Raw genomic sequence first — 10424 nt, forward strand, 5'->3', positions numbered from 1 at the left:
TTAACATATTAAGAATGTGCCCAGGAATTTCAAACTTTGTCGTGGTTGGGATTTTTGGTGGTTCAAAACCCCATATGTTGTCGATCCTTATATGTCGTTTGTACTCTTCCATTGACATGGTCGTGATGTCCCCCATTTTTCCTGCTAAGATAAAACTAGAAAAACATGTGTAAACGGAACAAAAAACAAATAAACGAAAAACTAACTAAAGCAAGACCACGACGTGGTGAAGATTACCACGGCGTGGTTGCGTATCAGAGAAAAAAAAAACAAAATAAACAAATGAAACAGAAGTAACTTTTTGTGGTTTTTACCCCACAAAAAGGATCGAATAACTAAAAGCAATTAACCTAATAATCAAATAAGCTGTTCCCAAACAACGACGCGAAAAACTTGATGTGCACAAATTATAGCTATCTAGTTTTGAATTTATAACCTAACGACCTTAACTAGCTAGAATGCACCTAGGCAGTGTACCTAGTCAAATTATAGAATAGTTTAGGTAAGTCGGGTGTCGATCACAGAGAACGATATTTAATTAATAAAATAACTACTAAAAGCTAAACTAAGAAAAACAACTAAAATGGGGGTTTTATCTGATTTTACAAGTTCAGAAAAACTTAAGCACTCAACTAAAAACAACTGTAATCAATATATTAAAACACTTTCTTTTAGTTTCGAATCCACCTTTTCCTATGGTTAGTTCTTATTTACAGATTAGTAAAGTTGGTTACCAATTTATATGTAATTAGAAATTTGGTCAAATCTACTAATATTTTCACCAATTCATGTACTACTTTGTAAGGTCCTACACTAGCAAACACAAGATTAGTTATTAATTATAATTGGGCTATGTAAGATTTGTTAAACACAATTATGGTCACACTTATGTTCTCTAACACAGTTAAATTGTTACTTTTATCACTTAACTAAGGTGTTGTTTGTTTTTTCTGAAGGAAAATGTCTGCAGTCTGCGGACCACATCTGTAGACCTCTGTAGTAGAAGAGGTGGACCAAACGTCTGCAGTCTGAAAAAAGAAGACTGTTTGTTTTTTTAACATCTGCGGGTTACTAAAATAAACTGATTTTTTTAAACTTCAAAGTGTTTTTTTAATATTTTTATGACTTTGTTATAAATAATTAACGAATCTAGATCAACATTTATGTATTATTGTATAAAAAATAAAAATAAAAATGGTATGAATTGACGTATTTATTTGATAAAAACCAACAACTTTGGTTGTAAAGTTACAACTAAACATTATAATTAATGATCAAAGAATTTGATACATAAATGGATGGAAATAAACTTTTATTTTTTCAATTAAATCCATTAAAAACGTAACATAAATATTATCTCGAGAAATTGACGATACTGTATTAAATAATGTTTTACAAAATTTGGCAAAAAAAATATAAGAATATATTATGATTTTTTTTCATATTTATATAAACAACTTCAACGACTATTATTGTAATAAATCTTTATTTATAAATTTGTCAAAATATCATGTTTGTATCGTCGAACGTTTTTTTTTTCAAGTTTTGTAATTTTTTTTTTCAAATTGTTTATCATTAATAAAGTTGGAAAAAATATAAATTAAAAAAAACTTATAATATATATATATATATATATATATATATATATATATATATATATGTTTTTTAGGCTAGAAGATGTTAGAAGACTCTGGTCCACATTTGCGCCAAGAAGAGGGCACGCAGACATTTTTAGGTCTGCAGTCTTCAAAAAAAAAAAAACAGTCTGCGAAGGCTAATGTCTGCGCGTGGTCTGCATGGTGCAGACAGAAGAGACCACACAGATCTGCAGACAAAAAACAAACACTACCTAAGATATGGTCAATCCTAGCTCTAGCAATTTAATGGTCACTAAATCACTAGATAGTCAAGTTCATGTAATTTAATGGTCACTAAGCTACACTACACTTGAAATTAAGAAACAAAGTTACAAACTTTAACATACTAGGTAATGATAATCAAACACATGCATAAACCAAATTCATATAATACAAAAAGTAAGAAACTAACTCATAGTTTTAGGTTTCATCTAACTAAACGAAAGCAAGGGTTTTTAGCTCATAATCACAGTTGGTAAACACATAGACATAAGGAAAACTAGACTAATCGTGATTAAACTAAGAAAACCAAACGTGTAGATGCGAATCCTTGCTCCAATCTCTTTATCCTTTGATCTCTAGTTGAATTATGCCCTCAAAGGGGTCTTGGAAGGGTATTTTTCGTTAATAGTCGCAGCCTTCAACCCTCTCTCTCTCTCTCTCTCTCTCTCTCTTCGAATCGACCTAATGTCCGAGATATATATAGTTACTAAAAATCTCGACACCATGACGTGGTAAAGGCACCACGTCGTGGTCCTCAAGTTTATCTCGTATTCTCCAAGCCAGCGGTAAGAATCGCAAAGATTCCATTCACCATGTCGTGGAGATTGGAAATCCGACTTTTCTCAAAACGCGGAAGTCGGCCGAAATTATGTCTAGTTTTCAGATCATTTTATATCACCTTAATCGGAGTTATGAGTCAGGAGATACGGTCAAAATACTGACGTTGGGTCAAGTTTTCCAACAACATCCTTTATGCATCTTCTTCTTGCTTAAGCTCATATTTTCCTACTTCCAGCTTCCATATTGCTTCCGAGCATGTCTTTTACTCTACATAACATATATTAAACATAATAAGTACCTTTTGTTCTATAATAAGCATAATTATAGCTAAAAGTATTAAGATATGATGTAATATATATATATACACACACACACACACATATATATATATATATATATATATATATATATATATATATGCACATATAAGCTACTATCTCAGTGCACAATGCACTCATCCTCTCATCACAAATCTCTAGAATGCCCTCCTTGATCATACTGAAGATCATAGGAGTCTGGTCAATGATACTATACGTACCCTTGGATGGAAATGAACTCCCTCATCAGACCATCAAGCTGCCCGGTTCCAGAGTCCGAGTCTGATCCCTCGCCGGCACCAGAACTACCATCTGGCCTATCACGTAGCTTCACTATACTCGAAACATACCAACACAATCTTCATAATACTAATCATTAATCGAGGGATCTCACACACTATAAGTTCCCTGGGTTCACCTCAACCTTCCTTGATTCGAGTACGGATCCTCTGCTTTTAGTAGTATGGGCCCATACTACCTTCCACATCTATCCGTACTTTCCTCAAGAACAACCTCAACTCCACCAAGTCCCTTCTACTACTCCTGCTGATCTCATGCTAATCTCATCCTAGGCTTGCCCTAGGGAAATCATCAACCTACTCTCTGCCATCAACTGCATAAGACTTCCCTACCATCTTCCCCTAACTAACCTACAAATACTATTACATATTACTCAGACTAGACAATTCTTCGAATGAGAGGTTCTACCTTACAACGGTTATACTCATACGAGAGCTGCAAAATATGGCTAAACATACCTTCTGAAATTATTTAGTCCTTGTAATATGTAACTTAACATATTCTTTTACTAGTTAGTAAAAGATAGCCATAACTCCTAAAAGCACAAAGCAAGCAGCATTCGAGCATTGAGTACACATAATCAAGCATATACTACTCATGCTATCATACTGACTAATCTGTACTAGCATGCAATTCTCATAAAGATGAAACACATATAACAGGTACATAAGGCATCCTTCCTAGATCCTTAGCCATAATCTAGCATGCAGTTCTCATAAAGTTGATAATCATATCTAGGGATGAGCAAAAGGACCGAACCGGCCGGAACCGGATCGGACTCGAGAACCGGCTTCGGCCAAAATCAAGAACCGAACCAGTCCGGCGGTTCTACCGGTTCCCGGTTCCTACCGGTTCTTGTCGTGTCTTCAAATGTTGGAACCGGTCCTCGAAAAATAGCATCATGCGGTTCCGGTTTTTGCCGGTTCTATCGGTTCTAGTTATATCGGTTCCGGTTCCCGGTTCCAAAAATCCACAAAAATAACGTCCCGGTCCCGGCCCGACCGGTTCTATCGGGTTCCGGTTCAGGTGCCAGTTCCGGTTCTGGCCGGTTCCCCAGTCCATATGCTCATCCCTAATCATATCATAGCATAAACTTGTATGGGTAATTTGGGAGTACTTACTTGAGCTCGGTTGATTGCATGCACCACACCCTTTTCTCTTTTCAAAGTTCTTTTCTTTTTCAAAATTCTATTCTCATTAAATTTTTTTTTTTATAAAAATGATTTTCTTTTGAAAATTTCCATACCAAGTCCCTAGTTTGAGTCCAGAAACACCCGAGAGTGTGCCCAAATTTGTCAAACCAAGGCTCTGATACCAACTTGAAACATCCCAAAACCACGATCCAAAAATTTCGATTTTAAATCATTAATATCAATATCATATAAAATCATAAACCATGTATCTTAAAATAACGTAATATCTGTCATCATATCACAAGCTCATATAAATTACCAAAGTAAACTCCCAAGCTAAGAAAACCGTGGTGTGTGCCATGCGATCATCCCGAGCCCTACTATTTGCTAGTTGAAGTACCTAAAACCAAAACTGAAACTGTAAGCATGAAGCTTAGTAACCTCCCCCAAACTACCACATACCATACACATAACTTATCACACATAAAACGACTATGGGACACCGCCCAGGTGCATCGGGAGGAACCCAACATCGACTTACCCCGACATCCGACCGCATCGGGCATCGGGCTCATCTCGGCATCGGGCTTACACTGACACATACACAATATAACATACATCATAATCACATAATTTGAATCAGGCTTACCCCGATATCGAACCGAAGCCCGGAACATATAATATATAACATACAACTAGCATACATCGGGCTTGCCCTGGAACACATAACACATAATATATAAACTAACATACATCGGGCTTTCCCCGACATCGGACCTAAGCCCGGAACACATAACACATAATATATAACATGCATGAATCACAAAGACATCACGCATACATAACTACTTCTTGGGACTGCCCCGACATTGGACCGAAGTCCAGAACACATAAGCTGCATCGGGCTAACCCCGACATTGGACCGGAGTCCAACATACTGTAACTACATAAACGGGCCAACATTGGTGCCTTAGACCCGTTCCTACCGGCGGAAAACTCACCTCGCAAAGCTGACTGTGGAATCTTGTGAATAACCCCTCGCTGCTAGCTGGCAGATCCCCGAACTACTGATCTCTCGACTCCCCGAGCTATCAATACCAAAATATCACTTAGTCCAAAACAATAATCCTCCTTAGGGTAAAATGACCATTTTACCCTTTAGTCAAACTTGGCCCATATCTAAGGCTCAAAATCATATTATAAAAGGCCCAACACTAGATGGGCTTCCTAAACCCACTAGTGGCCCACTAATGGCCCAATTTGCTAAATTGGTCCCAAACCCTTTAATGGGCCTTACCCTAAGCCCAAACATCTTCTTGGCTCACATTATCTGACTTCTAATGGCCCACTAAGGCCCAAAGAACCGAAGTCCACTCCATGGCCCAAACCGAGGCCCAAAGCTCGCAAGACCCAAATCCGATGAGTACGTTGGGCGTACTCCTATGTACCTTAAGCGTACTAGCCAAATGGTGTGTATGCTGGGCGTACCTTCATGTACGCTCAGTGTACTCCCCTGTTAAGTCACTTTCCCATTAAGTGCTTAATACTCTGATCGAGAAGCTAAAATCACATATTCAAGTCCTTTTCAACGTCTTAATCCATAAAGTCACTAACTTGGTGACTATACATACCCCAAACAAGTCCAAACTCCAAAAATGATATTCTACTTCCATGAAAGTGGTCCTAACTCTTGCATGAACCCATTAAGACCACCAAGATGACAACTTTCTGTCCTAAGGAGTCATTTAGCACCAAGGGTGGCAACCCTTAGCCTAGAAATCAGATTTGGACTATAAAGCTTCATCCTTTGGAGCAACATGACTTTAAAAACCAAACTGAACTAGATCTAAACATACTTGAGGAAAGTTATGAACCTTATACCTCCAAAGAGTCCCAAATGATGATGCTATTCCATATCTACGAGCTCAAACTTCCCAAGTCCTTCCTTGTCAACTTCTTCTTTCCTCTTCCAAGCTTAAAACCACCAAGATGAGCTTCCCAAGGTCAAGATCACACAAGAATGAGGGGATGAGGTGTTCTAGGGTTTTCTGAGGTTGTGGAGGATGATAAGGGGCTAGGGTTCAAGCCTTAATGTTCTTTATATAGTGCTTGACCCTAAAATTAGGGTTTAGTGTAACTGAACGTAGGCTGGGTGTACATCTCGTACGTTGGGCGTACGTCTCCAGCACCCGCGACCATTTAACCTTATATGTTGGGCGTACCCCAGCTTATGTTGGGCGTACTCACCCAGTTATGACCTTTTCATGCATGGCTGAAATGCATGTTTTCCCATTCAGGGACCAATTCTGCCAGGAACTTCAAAGTACTATAACTCCTTCGTTCTAAGTCCATTTCCGACGAACTTTATATCTACGAAAAGGTGGCGAGAAGCCCTATGCTCCTAGCTACACACCTGAGTCTTAAAACCTTTCGAAAAGAACCCGAGACCCATAAACAAACAAATTGATTATACTCGGGGCCTCCGAGACCGCCACGAGAGTACTTTTCAAAACAGGGTGTTACACCCACTCTCACCATTTTCTCTCTTCCCCTCACAACCCGTAGCCCCCTCCATCATTGGCTGACCAAGAGAAACTGATGGCCGTCCGAGGATCACCACATCTCTATCCGCATCACGTCTCTCTACTTCTCTCTATTGATCAACATCGACTTTTTCAATCTCTTAATCAAGTTTGTGCGTGGAAATTCTCCGGGATGTTGCGATGATGGTGCCACCGGAGAAGATGACATACGATAACAACAGATTCCACAACCGGTGATTGGACCACCACCATCGATTTCCCTCTCTCACTCTCACTCTCTCAATCTCTCTCTCAATTTATGTTATTGCGTGATATTGGTGGAAACACCACCTGTGGTCATACCGGAGGAAGTTACGATGGTGGTTTATGAAGGTGTTTGGTTTCTGGCGGTGGGTAAAGGAGGTGTTATATTTCCGGCAGTGGTGGGTAATAATAATATTGTAGTTGAATGATCTAAATTTTAAAGATCAAAACTGAATTATTTTTGAATTTTGATAATATTAATGTTATAGTTTTTATAATTAAAATATGGTGATTTATGCATAAATTAAATAAAATAGATTTTGATATTAACAAATGACAGTCTTGAACGACGACATTTACAAAAAATAATGTAATTAAAAAGTAAGAATCACTTATTTCAAAGTTAAAAAAATCAGAAAAAGTATGTTTGTATTTCGAAAATCATAATGAAAAGGGTTCCCTAAGAAGATCTGGGTCCACATAGTAGGACCCTTATATTTTTACATTTTTAAAGGACCCTTTAATAATTACTCTTTATTTTTTTTAAAAATAAACTAATCATTATATAATAATTATCTTTTTATTAATTATTATTACATAGGATTAGACCCCTAATGAAAACTTTATTACTTTAAATAAAACTAATGATTTAAAAAGGTTCAATAAATATTTGTTTATAGGTAAAAATAATATCGTTTTTATATAAAAAATATTAAAATAAAAATATATTTATTATTTTCATACCTATAAAATAAAATATCTTAAATAAAAAACTAATTATTTTTTCTATTTTTATATGCAATATATTAAAATCATTTTTATATAAAAGTATAATAATAAACTAGATATGTTTCCCATGCTCCACATGGGTCGTGTGTGTCTGATTTGTGTGTCGTTTTGGTTAAAAGATGCAAGTTAGATAATTCAAATCTTAATTTTAACAGACGGGGACGGATAGACAGAAGCCAGGAAAAAACAAAAAAAATTAAATATTATGACCAATATAGAAAAAATATACCAAAAGAAGAAAATGAGAGACGGTAGAAAATCTCGAGCCGTTTTTTTGTGTTTTTTATGAAAAAATATAAAAGTTTTGACTGCAAAGACCAAAAGTGTCAAAATGCTTAAAGAATTAAAATGGTTGGAATTAGCAAGTTTTAAGAAAAGGAACCAAAGTTGTCAATTCCTTGAAGTTTTGTGGCCAAGATTTGAATATGAAAAGGTTCCTAAAAAATGTAAAATTTTTGGCTGAATGGACGAAAAAATGTCAAAATGGCTAAAGAATTAAGGCCAAAATTGACAAAAAAAAAATGCAACTTTACTATTCCTAAGTTTTAACTTCTTTAATATATATATATATATATATATATATATATATATATATATATATATATATATATATATATATATATATATATATATATATATATAACAATTCAAAATACGATATAATAATAACAAAGTACAATTCCAATGTAATACATTTCAAAATAAATCAAATATATTTGTACTTCAAAATAAATATTTTTTAAATTTTAATACTAAAAAAAACTTGTTATAACAAATTTTATAAAAAAATCGTCAAAAATAATATTTTTTAATAAAAAACCCATTTTTAAAATAAAAAAACCTAATTTTTGTTCTAAAAAGAGCCTATTATTTCTAAGTCCAATCCAATACTCTTAAAAGCCTAACTCAACACACCTATAAATAAAAAAAGCCCTAAAAACCCTAAGTTTTTGACACCCACTCTTACCGTTTTCTCTCTTCCTATCACAACCCGTAGCCCACTCTATCGTCGGCGACCAAGAGCAACTGATGGTCGCCCGAGGATGACCACCTCTCTATCTTATCACGTCTCTCTACCTTTCTCTATCGATCAACATCGACTTTTTCTATATCTCAATTGAGTTTGTGTGTGGCAATTTGCTAGGATGTTACGATGATGGAGCCACCGGAGAAGATGGAGTCCGATAATAACAGATTCTATAACCGGTGATCAGACCACCACCATCGATTTCCCTCTCTCGCTGTCACTATCTGTTTCTCTCTATCTCTCTCTCTCTCTCTCTCATTTTATGTTATTGCGGGATATTGGCGGAAACACCACATGTGGTCGTACCGGAGGAAGTTACGGTGGTGGTTTATGGAGGTGTTTGGTTTCAAGCGGTGGGTAAAGGAGGAGTTATGTTTCCGATAGTGGTGGGTAATAATAATATTGTATTTGAATGATCTAAATTTTAAAGATCAAAAGTGAATTATTTTTGAAATTTGATATTATTAATGTTATAGTTTTTATAAATACAATATGGTGATTTATGCATAAATTATATAAAATAGATTTTGATATGAGCAAATGACAGTCTTGAACGACGAAATTTACAAAAAAAGAAAGATGTAATTAAAAAGTAAGAATCATTGATTTCAAAGTAAAAAAAATCAGAAAAAGTATATTTATATTTGAAAAATCATAATAAAATGGGGTCCCCTATGAAAATCTGGGGTCCAAATAGTAGGAACCTTATGACCATCTATTTGGACCCATTTTACATTCATAAAGGACCACTAAATAATCATTTTTTTTTCTTAAAATAAACTAATCATTATGTAATAATTATTTTTTATTAATTATTATGAAATAGGATTAGACCCCACATGATTACTTTATTACTTTAAAATAAAAATATATTTATTTTTTTCAAACCTATAAAATAAAATATCTTAAATAAAAAAAATTAATTATTTTTTCTATTTTTATATGCAATTTTTTAAAATTATTTTGTATATAAAAGTATAATAATAAATGACTTCAAATACGATATAACAATAATAAAATACAATTCCATTGTACTACTTCTCAAAATAATTCAAATATATTTGTATATAAAAATAAATAATTTTTAAATTTTAATACTAAAAAAACTTAGTATAATAATTTTTATAAAAAAACCATCAAAAATAATATTTTTTTATTAAAAAAACCCATTTTTAAAATAAAAAACATAATTTTCGTTCTAAAAAGAGTCTATTATTTCGAAGTCCAATCCAATACTCTTAAAATCCCAACCCAACACACCTATAAATAAAAAATTAAGCCCTAAAAACTATAGTTTTTCTTCACCCACTCTCACCGTTTTCTCTCTTCCCCTTATAACCCGTAGCCCCCTCTATCGTCGGCCCACCAAGAGAAACTGATGGTCGCCCGAGGATCAACACCTCTCTATCTGTATCGCGTCTCTCTACCTCTATCTATCGATCAACATTGGCTTTTTATATCTCTCAATTGAGTTTGTGTGTGACAATTCGCCAGGTCGGAGAAGATGGCGTCCGATAACAACAGATTCCACAACCGGTGATCGGACCACCACCATCGATTTTCCTCTCTCTCTCTCTCTCTCTCTCTCATTTTCTGTTATTGCAAGATATTGGCAGAAACACCACCTGTGATCGTACCGGAGGAAGTTACGA

This window comes from Lactuca serriola, chromosome 1 (assembly GCF_051521515.1).
Source record: "Lactuca serriola cultivar US96UC23 chromosome 1, Lser_US96UC23_V15, whole genome shotgun sequence".
NCBI classification, from domain to species: domain Eukaryota; kingdom Viridiplantae; phylum Streptophyta; class Magnoliopsida; order Asterales; family Asteraceae; genus Lactuca; species Lactuca serriola.